The 26459-nt window shown below is 45.3% G+C and overlaps 1 long non-coding RNA gene across 3 annotated transcripts in view; it reads right to left on the bottom strand.

The window, feature by feature from the left end:
* The window catches only part of LOC144824924 (uncharacterized), a 364565-nt gene that overhangs the window by 137382 nt on the left and 200724 nt on the right, over positions 1 to 26459 (bottom strand). For all 3 annotated transcript variants that reach the window (XR_013609180.1, XR_013609182.1, XR_013609181.1), the window contains one exon: positions 13663 to 13810. This is a non-coding gene — a long non-coding RNA (uncharacterized LOC144824924). The remainder of the gene's footprint in view (positions 1 to 13662; positions 13811 to 26459) is intronic.

Raw genomic sequence — 26459 nt, 5'->3', positions numbered from 1 at the left:
AAGATGATGAAAGTTCTTTAAAAGTTCCTTCTCCTTTTCCTTGGCAATGAAGAGACCAATGCAGGCCAACCCAGCAAACAGCACACTGGCAGAGGGGCAGTCCAAAGCCAGCATTGTGGAGGAGAGGTCCCAGGTGAAAATCCTTCCTCCTGTTTACATGCATATCGATCTATTTAGCCTTGTGCTGACTCACCCTCTCTCCTGGAATCCCCCAGCCCCTGTCACTCAAACTCCAGATAAGGAAGAGGGTGGGACAGCCATATTCCAGCCTTGAAATAACTAGTGCTGAAGTTTTAGGTCGGGAGCGTCAAGAAAGGGTTTCAGTTTCCATAGGTAGCTCAGGTGGAATCTGGCAGATTTGGCCATTGAGTTGATGTGGTCTCGCATGTTTAGTTTGTAATCCAAGGTAATTCCCAGAGATTTGGCCGAGTCCACAATGGTCGGGGGACAGTTTAAGGCAGTGATGGCTTTAATCTATGTCCAGATCTCCAAGTTACTTTTAGGCGGGGAAATTAGGAGGAACTCGGTGTTCTTTGCATTGAGTTTGAGTTGGTGTTAGGAGAGCCATTGGACGGTCAGCTTCAGGGCCTCATTCAAGGAGAGAATCTCCTCGAGAGATGAGATTTTTATGTAGGTCTGAGTGTCGACGGCGTACATATGGTAGGAGATATTTGCGGTGCGAAGGACTTCGGCAAGGGGTTCTAGATAGAGGCTGAAAAGGGTGGGGGACAATGTTGATCCTTTGAGGGACTCCCACCGTGACCAAGGAGGGAGCGGACAGGTTACCGTTGATTAGGAATCGGATTGGAGGACGGAACTAAACCAGTCAAGAACACAGCCATCTAATCCCATCCTAAGTTTCAGGCTTTCAAGTAGCATCCCGTGGTTTACCGTGTCAAAGGCCGAGGATAGATCTAGGAGGATTAGGAGACAGGTTTTGTCTTGGTCAAGGGCTTGAAGGGCATCATCGACGATGTGGAGCATGGTGGTTTCAGTGCTGTGTTCAGATCGGAAATCAGATTGGCAGTCATCAAGTAGTTGAAAGTTGTTGATGTGGTGACTTAGCTGCAGTTGCACACACTTCTCCAGCACTTTAACCAAGAGAGGAATGTTGGAAATCGATCTGAAATTGTCTGGGGAGGCTGGATCCAGTGACGGCTTTTTCAGAATGGGAAGGATTTATGGAAATCTTTGATGACATCTTTGGGGATATATACCCTGCCTTCTGAAGGCACAGATGGTGCGTTGCCACCAGAGGGATTGATCTCTAAGCCCTTTGCCTTGATCTCTAACTCCCTCAATATCCTCTCATATTCCATTCTCATTCTCTCTCTCTCCAAGGACAGCCTGTTATTCTCTATTTCCCTCTAACCCTCCATCTTAAGCTTAGCCATCTCCAGCTTGTGTGCCCTATTTCTCTCCCTGTCTCCAAGCTCTCTGGGGACAGGTCTTTGGAAGAGGTACTACTGCCAGGTGGGGACGGTGCCCCTTCCCTAGCTGGAAACACTGGCCTATCCAGTTGCCCATCTGCATCCCCAGCTGGCTCCACCACAAACTCTGGGGCATTTCTTGCTTCTACCCAGGCCCTCAGTGCCTTTTGGTAGTCATCCTTTTTTTAAATGCCTGGTGTAGCAACTTTCAATTTTTTGCAGAGATGCTTGAGCTGTTTCAAAATGTAGGTTTCCAACCTCTCTTCCTTAAACTCTAGATCCATAGATGCAACAGATGCTGGTCTACTCATGGCAGTAAGAATTGGCAGTTCTCAGGAAAAATATCAGTCCAAGGAAAAAATAATTCTACCCAAAAAAGTATGTGACCACGTTTGGTCTGGACTCACTAGTAGTGCACACCAATTACTCTATATGAGTCACAAATGCAGGTCCAACTCCTCATCGCTGACCACCAATGTAAGAACTGGGGGTCTGTAGTGGGCAATGGTATACACCTATGACCAAATAGGGACCCTTGCTTCTAAGTCAGGGAAAGGGGATTACATTCCTGGATAACCCCTGCTCACCCCCTTGGTAGCTTGGCACGAGCAGACAGGCTTATCTCAGAGGCAGAATGTTAAGCATTTGTGAACACATACAGTAATACAGTGAAAACACTAAAGACGGACACCACACAGTTTTAAAAAAAATAAGTATTCTTTATATAGACTTTTCCCAAGACCATAAACAACAAAAATCCACAATACTGTACTCAAGAAGAATTCTTCAAGATGGTAGAAGTGGTTCAAAAATAGGTTATTCACTTAAAAATATGCTTTGCAACAAAGAACCCCAACTGGAGTTATCACAATGTCAAGGTCAAAGAAATCCCAAAGTACGGCACTGACCGCGAGGGGCGCGGCGTCGGGCCCGGAGTCAAAACAGACCCACAGAGAACAGTACCTGGGAATCTTGAAAACAAAGACAGCTCACGGCGTCGGGGAGGTGCGGCGTTGTTGGCGCATTGCGGCCTCAGTTCCTTACTTCGGGGGAAATGATGCGTCGGTGTCTTGGATGGTTGCGCAGGCTGGGGAGGCGTTGTTTCCCGACCGGAGAGGGGGTGACGTCACGAAGGCGCCGAAACCACGGTTCCGTACGATGTCACGATGTCGATGGATTCTTGACCACCCATGTCGAGGATCGGCGCCGCGATGATGTCGGCTTCAGAGTGGATGCGGCACAGCAGCAGCGTCGGGCCGGCATCGCAAGTCGGAGCAGTGCTCACGGCTATGGCAGGCTTACGATGTTGTTCACAGGCGTCGATGTGGCGCCGATGCCGGCATCGGGTCTGCATTGCAAGTCAAAACAGTGCTCATGACTTTGTTGCAGATTACGGCGTCGCTTGCCAGCATCAGTATTGCAGATTCCTACTGTAGCCCTAGAACAGCAAGTCCCAGATGCAGGCAACCAGAAGGTGAAGTCTGGTATCCCTGAGACTTCCGTCAGGAGGCAAGCTCAAATCAAGCCCTTGGAGTAATATTATGCAAGATGATGAAAGTGTTTTAAAAGTTCCTTCTCCTTTCCTTGGCAATGAAGAGACCACTACAGGCCAACACAGCAAACAGCATACTGGCAGAGGGGCAACTCCTGCAGCATCCTTGGTTCTCCTCCTTGGCAAAAGGTTCATCTTGTTCCCAGAAGTGACCTAAAATCTTGGGGTCTGGGTCCCCAACTTTATACTACTATTCTCTTTGTTCTCTGAAGGCAGAGAGGCCTCTGCATAGTCGAAAACAGTTCTGGTCAGTCCTGGAGCACTTTGTTGACAAGACTCCTTCTTTCCTTTCACAGTGTAGGCCAGGGACATCAGACACACCACAGGAGGTAGGGCCAGCCTTGTGGAGGGGAGGCCCAGCCCTATTCAGGTCCCAGGTGCAACTCCTCCCACCCACCTACATGCAGATCTCTCTATTCAGCCTTGTGCTGACTCACCCTGTCTCCTGGAATCCCAGAGCCCCTGTCACTCAAACTCCAGACAAGGAATACACAACCTAGCAGAGGCAGGGTTGGATAGTTAGGCCAGAAAATACCTACTTTCTAAAAGTGGTATTTTCAAACACAGAATGGCAAAACCAACTTCACTAAAATATGTATTCTATCATTCTGAGTTCAGGCATACTAAACTCGAATTTCTTCCTAGTTCCCTGAGTCAGTTAGAATTATAAGATGTAATAATCAAACTGCCCATTCTGACCTATGGCGAACAGGTAGCCTTGCTATAGTGAAAAAAACGAAAATGGCTGTGAGTGTGGACATGCCACACACACCAGGGTATGTCCTAACTTATCCTTACAATGCACCCTGCCTCTGGGGCTACCATAGTGGTGTCTGATGTGAAGAAAAGGGAAGGTTTAGGGACTGGCAAGTGGGTGCACTTGCCAAGTCGACATGGCAGTACTAGACTGCACATAGGCTCTGCAATGGCAGGCCTGAGACACATTTTACAAGCGGCTTCTGTGGGTGGCACAACCAGTGCTGCAAGTCCACCAGCAGCATTTAATTTACAAGCACTGGGCACACATGGTGAACTGTACTAGGGCCTGACAAGTAAATCAAATAACCCAACCATGGAGTCACTAATTAGTACAACAATTTAACATAGGGAGCACTTGCACTGTGGCACTGAATAGCAGTGGCACAGTGTCCAAAGCATCTAACCAGCAAAACATATGAAAAACAGAGGAGGCAATCAGCAAAAAATGGAAGGGAGACTCACGCCAATGATACCAAGTCTAACAATAGGCCACTGCAGTTAACCATGAGTAATGGCAGATTTAATTTAGCGTCCTATGACTCTAATATTTATAGTGAGAACTATCAGCTGGGAGTCTTTGGGAACATATGGGATCCCTTTCTCACTAGATTCACAGTTTGTGGCATTCATTTGCTCATTGACACAGTGGCTGCATGTCTCCTGGGTAGACTGACTGTATTTTGCCTTCATTTTTTAATTATGTATTATGCGTTACTGATGTTTGTTGCATTTGTCTGTTGTATGCTTCTTGTTGGCAATGTTCCTGTTTATCGAGTGATGTCCTATGTCCTAGTATTCCATCTATTATTCCCCTTGCAATACCCACCCTCATCCCTCCTTCTATATATCCCTCTTTTCCCCATCCCCTTTTACACACCTCCCATCACCGTGCCAATGTTTTTACCAGCAATGAGATAGTGACTTTTCTTGCAGAGATGTTTGTTAGATGAGGTACGGATTTATCTGTAAGTCATAAAACTTTCAAGTGATGTGGCTTGCAGTAGATCGATGTTGCATCATCAGTTTTCATGTCCCTTTTCTGTATGCAATAACATTCCTAGCAAAGGATCATTATAAGACAAAAAGAAGAAGTTAGAAATGATAAGCATATGCTAGAGCTAAGTAATGGATTTAAAGATGTTTGGATCAATAATAATTTGCTCGAGAACCGACTGTGTGACAATTGTTCTGTATAGCTTTCATCCTTAAAAAGTCAGATGAAGGTATAAGATGCAAGATCAGAACAGTTGGTGAAGGTTGATTAGAGTGGCCACAACACTTCGTTGTGGTCAGGAAAGAAAGATGGCCATCTCTTGTGAGGCCATAGGGCACGATTTATAGCCTCCTCTGCAGCAGCTCTTTGTTCCCAAAAAAATACTCTTTTCTTCTGCCTTCCAATACCAGAGCGGGAGAAGGAACAATGCTGCAGGGAAAGACTTGCAACATTGTTACAAATTTGATTCATAAACTGGCAACACCTTTACATTACAATGTGTTGGTAAAATCACACATCTGGTTTCCTCTCCCTCTGTCTAAAGAAAGTGCAGACATGAATGTCAAAAACCCCTGATATAGCCATGTAAAAAGAGATCATGTTTACTTTTTTTTTTGCGTTGAGATTTTTCTCTTCAAATTAATTTTTTTTAGTTCAAAGAGATTTTATTGGATAAAATATATCAACAATACAGATAAAATGAAAATATCATTTGATAAGAACATAGTGTGGAATATAACAATTGTATAATCATTAAAAACAAAAATGGTTCAGGATAAGAAAAATTATAAAAGAGCATACAGGAACAAAGAAGTATCGGTATACAAACAAAATGGCATCATGTAAGAAATATATAAGTACAATGAAAAGAACAGAATACAAGATAAAATAGATATGCAATAAAAATACAGGTCAATGTCATGGAGGTTTAGTAACTTCTTGTTGTGAAGGAGACAGTCGTAGAGAGCGACTTGCACTGATGTCGATAAAGAGCGTGACAGGTGACCATAGATTTATACGTTTGGATGCCATGTGTAATGGGTAAACAAAAGATGTATCTAGTCTATGATTATAACAAACCGCATACCACCATGCCTGGAATGATAATTTGGTAAAGTCCTTCCAATTTGTTGTAATTTGCTGAAAAGCCACTGCCAGTAGTAAATCTATGATTTTAACATCAGACTGGATTAAACGGGTGCTTGGTGTTGAAAATGGAGTTTATTTGAGTCCACACTCTAGTCCAGAAAACCTGAACAGGATTACAAGTGAAAAGCATATGAAAAAGGCCCGCCTGTGGTGTTGAGCAAGACCAGCAGAGATATGGGATATGAGTATGTCTAGTATGAAGTGTGAGTGGGGAAAGTAAGAGTCTGTTGTAAATGAAAAAGAGCGTCTGTGTGGTATTAGCCGCTCTTGAAGATTTACGGATTTTAAGCCAGATTCTACTCCAGAAGTCTGTCAACCAGGAAGTTCCTAAATCAGTTTCCGATGCTAATTCTATCTTAGTTTTATCTCATGGGTGAGAAGAAGTGTATAAGAAGGTATAGAGAGAGGATGCCTTGGAGGCACCAAGGACAAGACTCCTGAGTTTATCCATATGTATGCGTTCATAAGGATCAGTTGGTAAATATAACGAAAAGTTTGCAATAGCACATTGAATTGCTTCCGATAAGAGAGAAAATTTGGATTTAAAAGAAAGAGGCAAAGTAAACAAAGCTCTGGCCTTTTCAAAGGATATTAGATGATCTTGATCATATAGTTGATGGACCCAAACTATACCTCTCTGCCTCCAGGCTTTCCAGAAAATAGGTTTATTGTTAATCAAGATGTTCTTATTATGCCAAATAGGTGAAGCAGAAAAAGAAGTTAAAGTATCGGGAGGTATTATCTTGGAGGTATGCTTAATTATGGGAGTAGAAATAGATTGTGGTTTGCGTCTAAAAGAAATGAATTGTTGAAAGGTGAAGGGTGAAAGAAAATATTTCTCAAGTGAGGCCCATTTGGGAAAATACGTAGCAGTGTCAGAAAGCCACTTTGATGCTTGGTGTAAAAGAAAAGATTTGTGATAAGTAGGTAAATCAGGAAAATTCACCCCTTCCTCTAATTTTGAACAAATCAGTTTTGAAACAGACATACGTGCTTTTTTAGTATTCCAAAAAAAGGATGACAAAATAGAAGTCAGCTTCTTGAAATATTTGAAAGGAATAGTGAGTGGAATATTAGAGACTATATATAAGACTATTGGTGAAAGCATCATTTTAATAGTGTCCAAACGGCCCCACCAGGATAAATAAAGAGGATGCCATTTTGACGTTAAGGATGACAATTTTTGAACGCAATTATCCATACATCGAGAGATCGTTTCAGAAATAGTCGGGGAAAAGTGTAAGCCTAAGTATTTAATGTAATGGGGACTCCAAGTAAAACCTGAGGAAACAAAATCAGCACTAAGAGTAAACTTAGTGAGAGGTAAAATCTCACATTTATCTTTATTTAATTTGTAGCCAGAAACAAATGCAAAGGATTTAACCTCTGCCAAAAAAGCGAGGAGAGAATCTTGTGGACGGGATAAAAACATAAGAACATTGTCAGCATCTGCTGCCATCTTAACATTATTATCTTTGAATGTGAATCCATGAATATCAGCATTTTGGCGAATTTGCAATAAAAAATGTTCCAAAGCAAGGTTAAAAAAAAAAAGAGAGAGTGGACATCCTTGCCGAACTCCTCTATGTAAATGAAAATAGGGGGAGAGGTCTCCATTTGCTGAAACAGCTGCTCTAGGATTAGAATATAGAAGAGAGATTAAAGTGATGATCTTCGGACCAAAACCAAATCAACGAAGGACACAAAAAGATAGGGCCACTCAACTCTATCAATGCTTTTTCAGCATCTAACGCTATGGCCGCTAGAGAGAGGGAGGAGTGTGAGGCCTTAGACAAAATATCAAAAAGTAAACGGGTATTCTCCGAAATAAGACACCCCTTGACAAACCCGGATTGTTCTGCCCCTAGCAGCTCAGGTAGATGAGATTCTAAACGCAAAGCTAAAGCTTTTGAGAAGTTCTTATAGTCAATATTTACTAGGGATATGGGACGATAATTTTTACAGTGCTGTGGATTCTTACCTTCTTAAGGAATAAGACAAATAAGGGCATCTGCAAATGAGCCAGAAGATTGACCCGACTGCATGAATTCAGAGAGAAGAATACATAATTTGGGGATGAGTAAATGTTTAAAATGAGTAAAAAAGCTCTACAGTGAACCCATCAGGGCCAGGAGCCTTATCTTTCTTAAGTGTCCGCAAGGCGTTCAAAAGTTCTGTCTGTGAGAGAATGTTTTCTAATGGCGAGAAATCCAAACTAATAGGAGGGATATATTGTATTGAGGAGAGAAACTGGGTAATGTCATGGTCAGAAGAAGAAGATTCAGATGTAGAAAGTGATTTGTAAAAGTGGAGAAATTCAGTCAAGATCTCACTATCCTTAAACTTCAATTGAGCAACTCGACCAAAAACAGATTCAATGTTGAGTTTATTTTGTTTGACCTTTAGATAGTTAGATAGTAATTTACCGGCTTTATTCTGACCTCCGTAATATTTGGCACTAGATCTAAGCAAAATGTTAGAAGCGTTATTGGTGGTGACCTGATTAAACTGAAATTTGGCTTTGAGAAGGTCAGCTAGGCAGTCCTTAGATTTGGAAGAATAGTAGGAGTGTTCTAATGCTTTAATTTTGGCTAAAAAAGCATTAGTATTATGTCGTGCTTTTCGACGTTTATTGGAAACAAATCTGATAATGAAATCTCTAGCTGATGCCTTAAACGAGTCCCATACCACAGGAAAAGATATACTACCATGGAAACTGGCGCATGGTCAGATATTAAAATGGAGCCTATATCAGCCCCCACAAGTGACTGAGCTACATTATGAGAGATAAAAAAATAATCCAATCTGGATTGGGTATGGTGCAGTGGGGAATTAAAGGAGTACTCCCTCACTGTAGGATTACAGAGTCGCCAAGCATCTATCAGTTTGTGTTGTTTTACTATCTGCTGGAATAACTTATGAGATCTGTGAGGGACAAAGGAGGATGAGGAATGACGATCAATAAAGGGATCAAAGATTTCATTAAATCATCTGCAAGAATAAAATTATCATCATAGCATTGTGTAATATGTGAGGCTAGAGATTTCCAAAAGGAGAGATCACCTGTTGTAGGCGCATATATGTTCAACAAAGACAACAAAGTTCAACACACCAAATCCTCCTGAGGCACAGCCGGGAGCAGCGCTCTTTGTGATTTTCTTAAAATTTGTATTCTTGTGTGTTTTTAAACTACCTATTCACTTACCCCTGGGCTTTCCCTTTGCTTCAGGCACTGACACCCCTGCACAGCCGATCTATCGCTGCAGCGGGTGAGGTGTTTGGACCTTCTTGCCACCATTCGCCGCGACCAGCAAGACACGCCCACTTGTGCAGGCCACGCCCCCTCCACTAGGCTCATATTTAAGCGCTGATTACAAGCGCCGTCCTCTACACCGAATCCTCCTGAGGCACAGCCGGGAGCAGCGCTCTTTGTGATTTTCTTAAAATTTGTATACTTGTGTGTTTTTAAACTACCTATTCACTTACCCCTGGGCTTTCCCTTTGCTTCAGGCACTGACACCCCCGCACAGCCGATCTATCGCTGCAGCGGGTGAGGTGTTTGGACCTTCTTGCCGCCATTCGCCGTGACCAGCAAGACACGCCCACTTGTGCAGGCCACGCCCCCTCCACTAGGCTCATATTTAAGCGCTGATTACAAGCGCCGTCCTCTACACCGAATCCTCCTGAGGCACAGCCGGGAGCAGCGCTCTTTGTGATTTTCTTATAATTTGTATACTTGTGTGTTTTTAAACTACCTATTCACTTACCCCTGGGCTTTCCCTTTTGCTTCAGGCACTGACACCCCCGCACAGCCGATCTATCGCTGCAGCGGGTGAGGTGTTTGGACCTTCTTGCCGCCATTCGCCGCGACCAGCAAGACACGCCCACATGCGCAGGCCACGCCCCCTCCTAACCCCCTCTTCACTGGTATAAAGTATGTGTCCCTACCGGAAGCGCAGCGGACGAGCGCAGCGGGCGCGACGGTGGCAAGCCCGTCTGCGCCCGTCCGCGACCGACTGGACCAAGGGCCACCTCCCCCTGCCTCTTCGAGACATTACTCGTCGGCCCAACTTTACGGTCTTCAAGGTCCTTGGCCGATCAATGATTCGGTGACCTCTCACATTGACAGTTTGGGACTCACAGCCCCCACATACCCATCTTCTCTCCCCTCCCCGTTTCACTTCCCTCTGCATTCCCCTGTCTCCCGTCCTCCTGAGCACTCTGTTGCACCTACACCTGTTTCTCTCTCCATCTATTACCTTAACACGCGTTCTGCTGTTAAGCACTATCACGAGCTCTCTGTTCTCTTAGACCTACACAAACCTGATCTCTTATTCCTCACAGAGACCTGGTTTCTTGATAGCTCTCTCCCTTCCTTACTAGCAGCTCTCCTGGCCACTTATTACGCGCTTCGAGCTGACCGATCCGTGGATAAGGCGGGCGGGGATGTTGCTTTGATCGCTCGGAAAGAACTCCTCTTTCAGCCTTTCACTTTCCCCCCTATTGGTACTTCTGATTTTCTAGTAGTCCGTTCTCTTTCCCTCAAAGTTCCTCTCACCTGTCTACTCATGTATCGTCCCCCCCAACCTTCCCAAGCCTTCCTTCCTGGGTTCCAAGAGCTGGTGGCCACCCTAGCGGTTAACAACTCTTCCATCATGGTGCTAGGCGATTTTAACTTTTGGCCCTCTGACCCAGCAGAATGCTCTAATTCCAAAGAATTTTCAGATACCCTTCGTTCTCTCAATTTTACTTCCTATGTTCACTCCCCTACTCACAATCAGGGTCACACCCTCGACCAGATCTGGTCTCTCAACTGTCCCATTGTGTCTCTCTCTACCTCCCCCTGTTCCTGGTCTGATCACTTTTTGATTTCTTTTTCTTTACCTCTTGACCTAACCACCAAGCCCCCACTTCCCAAAAATATCTGGGCACGCTCTTGGGGGCGGATTGATGCATCCTCAGTGGCCTCCACACTCCTTCCCCTCTGCCCAGATCTACTTGGATTACCGCTCACAATCCAAGCTGATGCTATTAATTCGTGGCTCCAGTCAGGCTGCGACTCGATTGCACCTTTCCGACGAGTTTCCTCTAAACGGCCTAACGACTCCAATCGCTGGTTCACTGAGGAACTTAAGACGCTGAAACTCTCAGTTCGCCATGCCGAACGAGCCTGGAGACGTCACTACAGCCCCAACCTCAAAGCCCAGTATACTTCCCTCTTGTCGCAATACAAAAAAAACATCTTAACTACCAAAACGGAATATTTCTCTTCCAAAATCTTAGCCGCCGAGAACCAGCCTAAAGAAATCTTTTCTATAGTCCACAATCTCGCCTATGCTGACAGAACCACTCTCAAACCCCCTCCGTCACAGTCTCTTTGTCACTCCTTGAATTCTTATTTCTTGGATAAAATTGATAAAATCAAAGCCAATATTCCTCCCCCTTCTCTTTCCTTCTACAGTCCCCCTAGCCCTCCTGTAAAGGCTCGCTTCGACTCATTTCCCCCCTTAACGGAAGAATCTCTCCTTTCCCTCCTTTCCTTGGTCAAATCAGGTTCCCCTCTAGACCCTTGCCCTGCTCACATCCTCAGGCTCATTTTCACAACTTGTTGGTTACCTCCACTCTCCTTTCTTAACTGCTCCTTATCTCAGGGCGTTGTTCCTCCAACTTTAAAAACAGCCATTATTCTTCCCATTCTAAAAAAACCTGGTGCTGACCCCTCTGCTCCAGTCAACTTCCGACCCATCTCCTTACTCCCCTTTTTAGGGAAAGTATTGGAACGACATGTGACCAGAGCCCTTACCATCTTTGTGGAAGAAAACCAGGTTTTGGCCCCTCGTCAGGCCGGATTCCGCCCCGCTCATTCCACCGAGTCTGTGGCGCTATCCGTCCTTGACAACCTTAGAGAAGGTATGGACACCAACCTTCCCCAGGCCCTGGTCCTCCTCGACCTGTCCACTGCCTTCGACACGGTGGACCATTCCATCTTACTCTCCCGTGTCGGAGCGGCTGGGGTCGGCGGGGTAGCCCTGGTCTGGCTGTCCTCCTTCCTAAGGGACCGCACCCAAGCGGTGCGGCTGGGCGACTTCTCGGCTGAGCCCTGTAAGGTGCCATGTGGGGTCCCCCAGGGTTCCTCCCTTTCCCCACTACTGTTCAATCTCTACATTGCCCCTCTCATCTTTGCCCTTCAACAAATGGAGGTCTCCGTATTTAATTATGCGGATGACCTCCAGCTCATCTTCACTCTTTCTCCATCCCCTGATTCTATATCTAATTTTCAAACTACTATGATCTTCATCCGGGACTGGATGAGCCACAACCACCTGAAACTAAACCCGGATAAAACCGAATTGGTTTTGACAGGTGGTTGTGCCAGTCCCTGGTCGTCTCTCTTTTGGCCCCCTTCCTTAGGTTCCCCCCCCCTTCCCCCTCTCCTTCCGTCAAAGCGTTCGGTTTCAAGATTAACGATCAACTCACTTTGCACTCCCAGGTGAGTTTTGTGGTGTCCTCTTCTTTCCTTTCCCTTTGCACCATCCGTAAGATATCCCACTTTTTCTCTTTCCCTGCCTTAAAACTTATTGTATTGGCTATGGTTGTCTCTAGACTAGATTACGGCAACGCTTTATATTGTGGTATGCCCGCCTACAATGTTCGACGGCTTCAGCTGGTGCAGAACCAGGCCGCTCGGCTAGTCTATAAGTTGACCAAGTCACATCACGTCACCCCGCTACTAAAATCCCTCCACTGGCTCCCTATTCGTGAACGCTCATTGTTCAAAATGGGTTGCATTACCTTTCAGGCTCAGTCAGGATCCGCCCCCGCCTTTATCTCTTCTGAGATAAAAATCTATACCCCTCCAAGGGATTTGAGATCATCCTCCCAACACCTGTTGATTGTCCCCCGGTTTCGCCGAAAAAAATGGGGAGGTTCCAAATTCTCCACCATTGCCCCCAGCTTCTGGAATTCACTCCCCCTTCACCTCAGGTCTCTTAACCAATAGTCTCTGTTTCGAAAGGCTTTAAAAAACTTTCTTTGTTCACAGGCTTTCCCCCAATGATTTTCTTTCTGTCCCCCGGTCCCTCCCCTGCTAATTGAGGCTCAGTGAACCACAGCGCCATGAAACCGTCAGGTGTACGTGCGCTTTAGAAGTGATTTAAACTCAAACTCAAAGTGGGAAATTGTCTATCATAAATTTAACAGATACCCATCTACCATTTGGATCAGAACAATGAGAAAGGATCTTAATGGGAAGGGATTTGCGAAAAAGAATAAGAACACCATTGCGTTTGCCATCCCCTGGGGAAAAAAATACTTAATTCCCCCAACTTCTTTTTAACTTTGCAGATTCTTCAGAAGATAAATAGGATTCTTGTATACACACAATATCTGTATCCAATTTGGCTATGTGTGTTAAAACCCTTTGTCTCTTAATGGGTGAGTGTAAACCCCTGACATTCCATGAAACAATTTTTAAAGGCATATAAAAAAACTAGAACACAATGATGCATGCAAGAAAATACAAAATTTTGAACACGTAGAACCATTTTTAGCAATAAACCAATAAAATATAAAAAGAGATAAAGGCAATAGAGGAGAAAAGAAAAGAAGAAGGAAGGAAGAATTTGGAAAGATCATACAATAAGCAATAGGGTAGTAAGAGGAAATAGTGAAACATGTTGAAATAGAAAAGGAAAGAAACCAAAGAAGGAAAAGAGACAGAAAAGAGAGGGAGAACCGAATATGCAGAAAGGAAGAAAATAAAGAAGCAAGAGACTTACAACAACTCGAAGACATAGGAAGGGTGGAGGGATGGAAGGCCACAACAACCGATGACGAGCTCAGGACCCACGAGGGAGGACGGAGAAGAGAACGAACGACCATTGTGCAATAAGAACACAAGGAAAGGGCCAGGGATGCTGGAGTAATCTGTGAATAAAAGGGAAAAAAATAAAATAAAGGATTATCAAGCAGATAAAGAGGACACGAGAAAGAAGATTAGCTACTGAACAACCTAAAGTTTACTACTCTATAGACGAATTATAACCAGAGTGCCAACTCGAGGAGAGAAATAAATGAGCATATGCAATACAGAAACACAGATGCCAACAGTCATTTGAATGTGAAGACGAAGTAGTTTCCATCGGATGAGCCTGGAACGAATATAAGAAACTTTTAAGTTGCATGGATCTTCATAAGTATTAGTTTTGTTATTTATGGTCACCTTAAAAAGGCAGGGGTGAAAAAGACCATAACGTGCCCTAATTGAACGTAGCTGAGGGCGCAATGACAAGAATTCTTTACGACGATCTGCTATTGACTTGGCATAATCTTGCGTGAATAATAAGGAGTTACCAGACCAAGGGCCAGATGTAGATGTCCAAATACCGGTCGGAAACGGCCGAAAATACCGATTTTCGGCCGTTTCCGACCGGTATTTGGACATTGGTATGTAGGGGCATGTAAAATTACAGAATCAGTAATTTTACCGAATCTGTAATTTTACTGATTCGGTAAAATACCGAATTGGTAAAATTACCGATTCTGTAATTTCAGATGTAGGTAGCACTGTTTTCAGTGCTACAATGGTTTAAGAATTCTTAATTTACCACCAACTAGTAGTTGGTGGTAAATTAAGAAAACCATTTAAAAAGCATTTTTTGGGCTTTTTAAACAGTGCCATGTTGCAGACATACATGCCCTAAGGGCATGTATGTCAGCAACATGTGCACCCATGCACAATTGAGGGGTGCAACAGGGTGTCAAAGTGACACCCTGCCACCCTTCAATATTTCCCCCAACTACCGAATCGGTATTTACCGATTCGGTAATTGACATTGATTCCTATGGGCCTCAAGGCCCATAGGAAACAATGGCAGTTACAGACTCGGTAGATACCGATTCATTAATTACCGAATCATACCGATTAGGTAAATATTTCGGTAAATATACCTACATCCCCATTGCCAGTTCTTAAATACCCAATCGGTATGATTCGGTATTTAAGAATCGGTAATCGGGGATTACCTACATCTGGCCCCAAGAGATTCTGTTTAGTGCTCTAGCTGCAGATAAAACCTTCAACAAATCAGTATACTCTAGAAAGTATATGATCACTCCTCTTGGTTTCCTGTTTGGAGATGATGATGAGGCAGACATTCTTGAGCCCCAACGATGAGCCCTTTGAATATTAAGAATAGTACCTTCCGGAAGTTGAAGAAGTTGCGGGAGAAATGATTTAAAAAAGGTGATGGAGTCAGGACCCTCCGTCTTTTCAGGCAAACCGTAAATGCGAAGGTTATTCCTTCTATTTCTATTCTCCAAATTCTCCACTTGCTTGTGAAGCCTCAATACTTGAGAAGAAAGGGAATCCACTTTGGATGTGGAAGAGGACAGAGAGTCAACATTTTGTTCCAATGTAGTGACATGCTCTTCCATATTAGACCATTTGTCAGTGAGGACTTGAAGTGCCGAGTTAGTCTCTTCAATAAACGGCCGCAAAGCTCAAATTTCTTCCAACAATAAGTCCATGGTGACCGAAGAATTTTGTTTCGTAGGAGACGGAGGATCCTTCTTTAATCTCTTGGAAGATGACTTCGTGATAAGAGATGAAGCAGCATTTGCAGATGTCGAAGATGTTGAGGAGATTTTAGATGAAGTGCTAGCAGAATCATCCATTGCTAGCCACTGATAGCGTGAACTGGTTTGAAGCAGAAACTTGCGTTGCACAGGCTTGGATTGGGATAGAGTCTTCAGCTGTTTTCCCATAAAAAAGGTAGAATGAAAGCCTGAAAAGCAAAAAAAGTTAACAGTAGCAGACAATCAATGACATATGATCCTTAAATTGCATACAGCTGGAGCCAGGAAGGTTCAACAAAATGTATGTAATGTAATATAGCCAATGTGCCATATAGAGTGCCCTCATAATCAAGTAATACAATATGAGTACAAAAATATAGAATAAGCACTGCCTGAAGAAAAAGTGTACAACGCACAGAAAACTAGGCTCTTCGTCAATCAGGGTATCAACTGATCACTGAGATCAAATGTCATATAAATGCTCCACTTATTGACATTTGAGGAAAGATTGTATGCAAATCAAATTGGAAAAGAGGTAAGTCTATATAAAAACTTCGCCACATCAAGAACTGATATACTGAAAGGTCAGTGTAATTTGTAAATACAAAAAACAAATAACATGTGCAATAGAAGTAAAAAACAATCAATGAATAAAGAAATGTGTGCCCACGCAAGCAATGGTACCAATAAACTGCATAGTAGGGCAAAATAGAATTGAAAGAAGGGAGCACTCAAGGAAAACTCTCAAGTACAAGCATAAAACCCCATAATATGCCTCAGAGAGATAGTTGCCACAATCCACAAACAGCTTATAAAAGGTTATTCAAATTGTATGCTGTTAAATTGTAAGGGTAACGTAAAAGTGACATGGTAGAAAAAAGGTATCCTCCGTAGTTGAAAAAGGATGAGAACCAAAATGGCAAACACAGTGACAGTAAAATCTTGGCGGTTTTGTGTATGAGGAGAGAAAGTCCTGCAGACCGTAGGAAAGCGTCCAGTATAGACCTCCTTAATGTACTTGAAAAGAGAACAAAATGGGAAGCGACACGCTGGAGGAAGCAATCCAGTAAGTATCAGAACATGAAACCGTTGTTAAATCCAGTAGTGCAAAAGATGCATGAGCATCATTTTATTTTAGTCGAAGGAGCAAGCAATAGTTTTAGTCAGGAGAAAGTGAAAGCACCGCATTGGGCAGAAGGTCCGTCAAGCAGAGGCTCCATAAAAAGATAACTCACTCAGCTCAAAAGCGCAGAATCTCATCCGCGTACGTTGGACTTTGGGGTAAACCTCCTTTAAGAAACATTGAAGGCCTCATTCACATTTTGTGAGCAAACAGCAGGTGTAGCCACCGAGAGACCGCATAGGAGAAACTCCGTCAGCGGAGGAGTAAAATGGCGGCGCACCACTCATATGCCACAACGCTTATTGAGAAAGGGGGCAAAGGCAGAGTAGTACAGCTGAGGCAAGCTGAAAAAAGAGAGCGCTGGAACAAATTAAGGAACAAAATGAGTCATTCAGGTTATGCACACCGCATATTTAAGACGGCGAGGCTCACGTCTGAGGCAGTTACTTAGTGAGCGGCGCGCACAAAATGGCGGGCGCAACCGCCGTAGAATCGAGTCGCTACTGTTTCAGGGGAAAAGAGGTGTAGCAGACCTGGCCAGGACAGGAAAATTAATTCCCACGAAGGCTCCTTATCTTCATGCTCCCTGTCCGTCAATATGGGGATGATAAAAGCCGGAAAAATGCTGGAAAGACCCGTTCACATCTCCGTCAGCCCCGGAGACTCACAGATCCGCCGCCATAGCCGTCGGGCGCAAGCCACGCCCCCCTCATTATGTTTACTTTTTCATCTCATTTTAATTGCATTTAACCCCTTGCATGAGTTGGACCGCCGAGGGCCATCTGTCGTCACAGTGGGCATGTGCGGAGGACGGCTGGGGGCCGTCTGATCCCTGCCTACTTATTAATTCCCCAGCTCCGCGGCAGAATTTGCGCCACAGTCAAGGGGATAAATTCAAATATTATCTCATACATAGGTGTTATTTATCAATCACAGTTTAATCAAACATTTCCATCAATGACAATAAGGGCCAGAGATTGGGCCACACAACTTTGTCAATTATAGTAATAGAGGATGAGCGGATGGGAGGTGTGGAAAAAGGGATGGGGAAAAAAAGATAACATCAATAAACAGAAAATCTTTCTACGCCTTAACTTCAGTTAGCTATTGTTGATGCACTTGTTATCAGAAAATTTGGATCACTGGTAGATAGTACTGTTCTTATAAGAGACTTGTAACTGGTTAAGTCTAAAATCGGTGCAAGTGTTTCAACATTTAGGGGCCTCATTTACAAGATTTTGATGCCTGACGCTAAGGAAGCCTTCCTGCTGCGCTGCTGCGTGTCAAAAGAAAAGGTCAGGAATGCGCCGGATATACTGATACGGCGCATTCCTGTCCTTTTCCCTGCGCTGGCACACAATAGGCTGCCATACGCCAATGCAGACGTGGCCTTGTAAATATTGGCAGGCACACTGCGCCGCTGGTGCATCCAAAAAAGTGACACACCAGAATCACAAACGGCTTGTAAATAAGCCCCTTAGTTTCTCAATGCAAACAAATGACGAGTGGTTCAAACATTGTAGAGCTGTCACTCTGCCATCCCTGTATCGATCAGGACTGCCTCAAACCTGCTCCAGTTAGGAAAGAGCTGAAAGAACACCACATCACTAGGACATTGACAGTCCTCTTCTGCTCTCAAAATCCAGTTACACCTCTATTGACCATCTTTGCATTTGGCCCTAAGCATTGCCCTGCTGCATTATTGGTGGGAAAATGCTATACAAATGACTTGTACATGCAATATGTCACTTTAGAATAAGGATAATAAAACAACAGTAGCAGCATCCTCGTGAGAGGCAATACGTTTGTGACTTTTAGTTTTTAATTTAACTTGGCATATAATTGGTAGCTGCTCTTTTAAAATACTAATTTAACATTTCTGTAGATGGCATTTTATGGATAGAAAAGCAAAATATTGCAGTGTGTTAGAATCTTCGGTCCTGTAATAAAATATATCTTTAATGTTTGTCTAGTTAATCAACATTCTTCTATTTACGTCAATTAAACCACAATTTCTAAGTAGGGATATTAACTCAGGAATGTGGCACTGCATGGGAAGTTGGAATGAAAACCAGGAAACTACCCAGCATTAATTACACAGTAGCAAAACACTTTAGCATTATTTAAAAAATACCTTTGAGACACTAATCAATTGTTACATTCATATGCCTAGGCTAACAGGTAATATTGCTTGAGTTCACGAGTTCATTCCACCGTACATTTATTTTTGCATGAGATTGCAGATATTAAGGTATATTAATGCACCTTTAATACTATGTGCTCAGTAGGTTGGAGAATGTAACTTAAGTGTGAAATGTATGATGCTTCAGGACCATGGATAGTCAAAATGACGTCTTGAGACCCTAATATAGTAGGTGTATTCTGCAAACTACTGGCTCGTATCATAGACATAATATGAAAGGGTCTGCGATAGGACCAGGTGGGTGGGGATTTCGACAGATGACAACAAGGGAACATTTATTTTTTGTTTACATTTTCTTCCTGGTCATCTATCAAATTCCCCCTCAAGCCGGCCCTACCGCTCTTACCTGCACGGGCCGGCGGCTGTTCTATAATATAATGATAGATGGCTGGTGAACTTTGAAACAAACAGGACACACATATCAGATCCATGTTGCAATAAGGGATTACCTACAGTCACCAGGAGAGTCGGTAGGTGTTCTTGCTTCAACCAAAACATGTAAATAAAATTTAGACCTACAGGCGCATTTTACAGATCAAGGTTCTGGGAAATCTGCAAAGAGTTGCTGTTTTTTTAGGCACTTCGAAAGAGGCTGTCTTAAATTAGCCCATCATGTCAGGGTCTACCAAGTGTGTCCGAACCTCCATTAACCTCAGGGCTTTCACTCTACTCTTGGGCCATCATTTCAGTCACCATCTTATAGAGTAATGAGGAGTATTTAAGGGATCTTTGTCACTTTCACCTGGCATCCCAGGTGTCACATAAAGTGACACCTGGGGCCATGTTATGCTTACAGCGTATTTTCCCTGTTTGCGCCATTGTGCAGCTTTTAAAAGGTGCGGCGGGCGCAAACAGGGACAGTGTGCCATATTAGAATGAATACGCTGCCCTCAGTGCAGCCGCAAACTCGTGCTGCCCTGGGGACAGTGCATTCTAGTGGAATATGAAGCAGCTCTTCAAAAATTGCTCCATGTTTCTCTGTGAACGCAGCATGCTGCCTGCACTTTCATGTAAAAGACACACAATTGATGGACGGAATGCAGAACAAATCAAAACATTCACCCCCAGTCAAGAGATCTGAGTTAAATCCATCATTCTTTTGCTCAACATGCCACCCCAGTTTAGACTTGGCCATATGCAAATCAGTCTTGACCCTGTACCTCATGGGAACAGTCCAGCCCGAACTGCAAAGCCAGGTCCTCCATGGACCGGAAACAAGCATCCTAGGACCGATTTCGGGCTTTCAGCCCTCATCAGCCAGGATAGCTTGATTCCAGTGGCATGGAGAGCACGGGACTCACGTCTGAGTATACCCGTCCCACTCAGGGTGACAAAAGCAAAAACAACAGGTGATGGACAGAATGCAGAACAATGTCATACATTCACCCCAGTACAGAGATCTGGGCCTAAATCCATCGTTTTTTTGCTCACCATGCCTTTCCAGTTTGAACCCAGCCATATGCAAATCAGTCTTGACCCTGTGCCCCATGGGAACAGTCCAGCCCGAACTGCTAAGCCAGGTCCTCCATGGACCGGAAACAAGCATCCTAGGACCGATTTCGGGGTGTCAGCATTCAGCAGCCTGGATAGCTTGAATCCAGTGGCACAGTGAGCCGGGACACACATCTGGGCATACCCAGCGCACTTAGGGCGAGAAAGCACAGACACCCAATTGATGGACAGAATGCAGAACAAATCATAACATTCACCCCCAGTTAAGAGATCTGGTTTAAATCCATCATTCTTTCACTCACCATGCCACCCCAGTTTAGACCTAACCATATGCAAATCAGTCTTGACCCTGGCACTCATGGGAACAGTCCAGCTCGAACTGCCAAGCCATGTCCTCCTCCTCCCTGGACCGGAAACAAGCATCCTAGGACCGATTTCGGGGTGTCACCATTCAACAGCCAGAATAGCTTGAATCCAGTGGCACAGGGAGCCCGGGACCCGCGCCTGGGAATACCCGGCACACTTAGAACGAAAAAGCAAAAGACACCCAATTGATGGACAGAATGCAGAACAAATCATAACATTCACCCCCAGTTAAGAGATCTGGGTTAAATCCATCATTCTTTTGCTCACCATGCCACCCCAGTTTAGACCTAACCACATGCAAATCAGTATTGACTCTGTGCCTTATGGGAACAGTCCAGCCCGAACTGCCAAGCCACATCCTCCCTGGACCGGAAACAAGCATCCTAGGACCGGTTTCAGGGTTTCAACCCTCATCAGCCAGGATAGCTTGAATCCAGTGGCACAGTGAGCCCAGGACCCACATCTGCGCATACCCGGCGCACTTATGACAAGAAAGCAAAAGACACCTAATTGATGGACAGAATGCAGAACAAATCATAACATTCACCCCCAGTTTAGACCTGGCCATATGCAAATCAGTCTTGACCCTGTGCCTCATCGGAACAGTCCAATCCGAACTGCCAAGCCAGGTCTTCCCTGGACTGGAAACAAGCATTCTCACTCCTCAACAGCCAGGATAGATTACTTTCAAGACAGGAGAGAGAGCCCCTTACAGGCGGATGCAGTGAGTGACTGCACCCGCCTGCAGTGGGATATCTGGAGGGGTTCCATGGGATGCCCTTTCTCCCCTCCAGAGGGCTGCCTTTGGGACGTGCACTCAAAGTGTGCCATCTTTTTGTGGCACATTTCAGTGCGCCTCCTACAGACATGTTTGCCTTTGCACCCTTGTGAGAAGTTGGCCTGGTATATGATGTCCACAGTTCTGTGGGCACCTTGTATCAGTCCAAACAATCCCTTATGGTGGTGGTTGTAAGTCAACCTTAAAGACAAGCTATCCTAGTGGTAGCATGGACTAAGCAGCCAAAAGGCTTAACTCAAGAGGACATGTGAAGCCAGCTGTTTTACCATATACAATCCTGTAATACCAAATGAAAGGACACCACACAAGTTATATATTATCAAAATATATGTATTTATTCTTAGAATAATCCTCACTACTCTTTATGAGCAATGAAGCACAAGCGTTTAAATAAAAGCACACTATAACATAGACAAGTTGCACGTTTTGGATGAGGCCGGTGGCCACTCAAACCATATATCAATACAGTGGTATAACAATCACTAATCGATCGGGGGTAGGGCCTAGGGCCTTGTGAATCGCTTGGACTACACTGGACTAACAGCAGTTAGGACGGGAGTAGCCCGTGGGATTTGGGTGCAGTGCGGGAAGCACGGCTTGCACCAATGTAAAGTCAATGGTGCGTAAAAGTTACACAGTTATTACAAAAGGAGTCTTCCGACTGGACTAGGACTACCAAACTTTAGACTTAGGCACTAGAGGTGTGTACCAGTGTAGGAACACCGGCACTAGTAAGTTACCTCACCCACAGGAAGCGGGTTCACGGGTGCCAAAGTGTGTCGGGTTTCGTCACGCAGTTCGATGGTGCCTGAGGATGAAGATGCTGCAGGCGTCCAGAAGAGAAGTCTCCGGTGCGATCCAAGGGTGGATCAAAGTTGATGGGTACCTGAAAGCAGAGGAGACAGAGTCTGGGTCACTAGCCAGTGACCAGGAAGGAACCAGGCGATGTCGGGCGCAATCAGGTTGATGTTGGGTGCCTTGTCTCCACTGCCACGTGGACTCTGGGGCACCGAGGATGTCCTGGAGTGGACCACGAGCTGTCCCACAAAGGCTCTCGCTGTCGGTGGTGTCGGCTTCCGGATCGGAGTTAACAAACCTTGGCAAGGGCAACCCATGCAGGATTCGAGGAAGGCTCAATACTCGGACCAGCAAGGTCAGAGCGGGTGGTCCTTTTCAGGGAAGCGAGTGCCAGTCTGGAGCAACCAGACCAGCGGTGAAAGTTCTTAGGTTCATCGGTTCTGAGGCCACTAGCCAACGGGCAAGCGACCAGACCAACGCGTCGAGCAGAAAGATGCAAGAGGGCCCCTCGCAGCACTCGTCAAGTGTGGAGGGGTGAGCTTCAGTGCACAAGCTGCTCGGGGCTGGAGCTTCTCAAACTCCAATGCACAGCTTCGAGGGAGCCTCGGATGCTGCACGGTCAGCGCTTCGTTGTTCCTCTAAGATGGCCGCTCCCACGCTTCAGGTCGCCTCCACGGGTCTCAGCTTTGCCGGGACTGTGGATCGGGCTGTTAGAAGGCAGGCTCACTGGGTCTTGTTGATCTTTGTCGCTCGAGTCCTGGCGGGAACTGCAACAAAGCAAACGTCGAGGTGCTGGATGGTGCCTGTTTGCACAGGGTGGTCACTCCTTGACCACAAGGGAGATTCTTCAGTCTTCTACGTCGAGTAGGATGTCGAAGGGTCCAGAGTTTCATTTCATAAGTTTCAGTCAGGATAATCTGATGTGCATTGGCACTGCTCCCACCTATATTCCAAATCTGGGGGCTGGATTACCTGCTAGGTCCCTCCTATGGGTGGGACCCAGGAAGGGGGTGGTTACACCCCTTTCCTTTGTCCAGTTTGCCGCCAAGACTGGGGCTGGAGTGCCCCAGAACCGGTTTGACTGGAATCTGCCCAGTGACACCTTGTGTGCCCCAGGCAGTGTCTAGTTTCTTTCAACCCTCCCTGCTACAATCCACTATCTCCTGTCTGGGGTGGTGTGACACCTCCCTGTGACAGGAGATCCTTTGATCAAGCCTCCTCTGTCGAGTTTCGGTCAGCAGCAGCAGGCTAGACAAGTGTCTGTGGCAGCAGCATCCATTTTGTGATGCTGGGGCTCTGGTTAGGATTAACCGCGTTTCGGTAAAGTAGCATGTCTTCTCCCTCTAGAAGGGTGGAATGCTACCCCCGTCGCCAGAACTGGCGAGGGGGTAGTATTCCAAAGTGTATGACACCAAACACAACATGTTTTGATAAAGCCAAACCAAAGTTAGCATTAACCGCGAGGATTATAATGCACTTAAGAGTATATGGTATGGCAGTATCACTGGAACAGCAGTAAGGAAATGGTTCCGAACACCGCAGACAGGCTCAGCTCATGCTAGAGCACCATCTCACATAAAACCAAGCACTCTGCCTCCAGGATTGTAAAGGCCTGCCATAGGAGTGACTGATAGGTATATATGTGTCCAGATATAGGTTTAGATATAGGTATACTATATCTAAGCAAGGGGTGATTACACCACCTTGCCCCAGCTGCGTGAACAGCCAGTTGTGTCGATTTAAGTACCAGCCAGGGGTGGCAAAAGATATGCTTCAGCCCCTGGTAGGCCTTGGATGCATCTATGCCCTGAGCACCCATAGTGCATGGTACAGGGGCTGACAATGTGTCCAGTATCAAATTGGTGATGTACCTATAGTACATGTCTGTGAATTTAGAGAGAGAACAGCAGGCTGTGGGTCTGATTAGCAGGCCCACAGCCACATTAAGTCGAAAACCAGTGAAGCAAAAAGCAAAAATTGGGGTGACCATAGGATAGCAGACCCTACTCTCCTACACAACCCCCCCCCCAAACGCAGGGACATTAAAGTTAACCTTGACCAGATAAGTCTTCATGTTCTAAGTGGAATTACCTGGAGAGACTATCTGCATTACCATGGTCAGTCCCTGGGCGGTGCTCCACTGTAAAGTCCATCCCCTGTAGGGAAATGGACCACCTGAGTAGTTTGGGGTTTTCACCCTTCATCTGATTAAGCCACAAGAGGGGCTTATGGTCTGTGTGAATTAGGAAGTGAGTACCAAACAAGTATGGCCTCAACTTCTTCAGGGCCCAAACACCAGCAAAGGCCTCCCTCTCAATGGCTGACCAATGTTTCTCTCCGGGGGTCAGCCTTCTGCTAATGAAAGCAATGGGCTGGTCTTGACCATCTATATTAAGTTGTGAAAGCACAGCTCCCACCCCCAACTCAGAAGCATATGTTTGAACAATGAACTGTTTGGAGTAGTCAGGACTCTTAAGGATTGGTGCAGAGCACATGGCCTTCTTCAGGTCATCAAATGCCCTTTGACAGCTAACTGTCCACTGAACCTTTTTTGGCATCTTCTTGGATGTCAAGTCATTTAATGGTGTCACAATGGACCCATAGTTCTTTACAAATTTTCTGTAATACCCAGTCAGGCCCAAGAAGGCTCTGACTTGTGTCTGGGTAGTTGGAGGAGCCCAGTCCTGTATGGCCTGGATCTTGCTCTCCAACGGTTGAACTTGACCCCCACCTACTAGGTGGCCCAAGTACACAACCTTGCTCTGCCCTATCTGGCACTTGGTAGCCTTGATAGTCAGGCCTGCCTTTTGCAGGGCCTCCAGAACCTTCTTCAGGTGGATCAGGTGATCCTCCCAGTTAGAGCTAAAGACAGCAATATCATCTAGATATGCTGCGCAAAAGTCATCCAACCCAGAAAGGACTTGATTCACCAACCTTTGGAAGGTGGCAGGTGCATTCTTCAAACCAAAGGGCATCACCACAAACTGATAATGTCCACTGGGGGTAGAGAATGCTGTCTTGGCCTTAGACTCCTCAGCTAACCTGATTTGCCAATAGCCAGCTGTCAAGTCAAATGTGCTCAGATATTTGGCAGAACCCAATTTATCAATGAGCTCATCTGCCCTTGGAATGGGATGAGCATCTGTCCTAGTGACAGCAGTGAGACCTCTATAGTCCACACAAAATCTCATTTCTCGCTTTCCATCTTTGGTATGAGGTCTTGGCACAAGGACTACTGGGCTGGCCCATGGGCTCTCTGATGGCTCAATCACTCCAAGTTCTAACATTTTCTGCACCTCAGCCTTTATACAATCCCTGACATGGTCAGGTTGCCTGTAGATTTTATTCTTGACAGGCAGACTGTCACCAGTATCCACCACATGGGTGTACCAGTTAGTTTGACTGGGTGTAAGTGAAAACATGTGTCTATGGGCTTGCAGAACCTGTCTGCAGTCCATCTGTTGCTGGTCAGGGAGGCTGCCTGCTAAGGCTACTCCATCCACTGAGCCATCATCAGGGTTTTGGGAAAGCAGGTCTGGGAGAGGGTCACTGTCTTCCTCCTGTTCCCCATCTGTAGCCATGAGTAAACCCATGCTTTCCCTGTCAACAAATGCTTTCAACCTGTTCACGTGGATCACCCTGTGGGGGTTCCTAGGGGTCTCAAAGTCCACCATGTAGGTGACCTCCCCCTCCATTCCATTATGGTGTAGGGTCCAGACAATTTGTCCTGGAGTGCTGCTGGGGCCACTGGCTCCAACACCCACACCTTCTGTCCTGGCTGGTACTCAGTCAGAACAGCCTTTTGGTCATGCCAAGCTTTCTGTAATTATTGGCAGGCCTCCAGGTTTTTGGATGCTTTCTCCATGTATTCAGCCATCCTGGAGCGGAGACCAAGTACATAGTCCACAACATCAAGTTTGGGCTTTTTGAGAGGTAACTCCCATCCTTCCCTCACAAGACACAATGGACCCCTCACAGGGTGGCCAAACAAAAGTTCAAAAGGGCTGTAGCCAACCCCCTTCTGTGGGACCTCTCTGTAAGCAAAGAGTAAGCAGGGTAAAAGGATATCCCATCTACGCCTGAGCTTTTCAGGTAATCCTTTTATCATTCCCTTTAGGGTCTTGTTGAATCTCTCAACAAGCCCATTGCACTGTGGGTGATAGGGTGTGGTGATCTTATAGTTCACTCCACGCTCCTTCCACATTGCCTTTAAATATCCAGACATAAAGTTAGTACCTCTGTCTGAAAGTACCTCCTT

This window comes from Lissotriton helveticus, chromosome 3_1 (assembly GCF_964261635.1).
Source record: "Lissotriton helveticus chromosome 3_1, aLisHel1.1, whole genome shotgun sequence".
NCBI lineage: Eukaryota > Metazoa > Chordata > Amphibia > Caudata > Salamandridae > Lissotriton > Lissotriton helveticus.
This window is presented reverse-complemented; position numbering and strand designations above follow the sequence as displayed.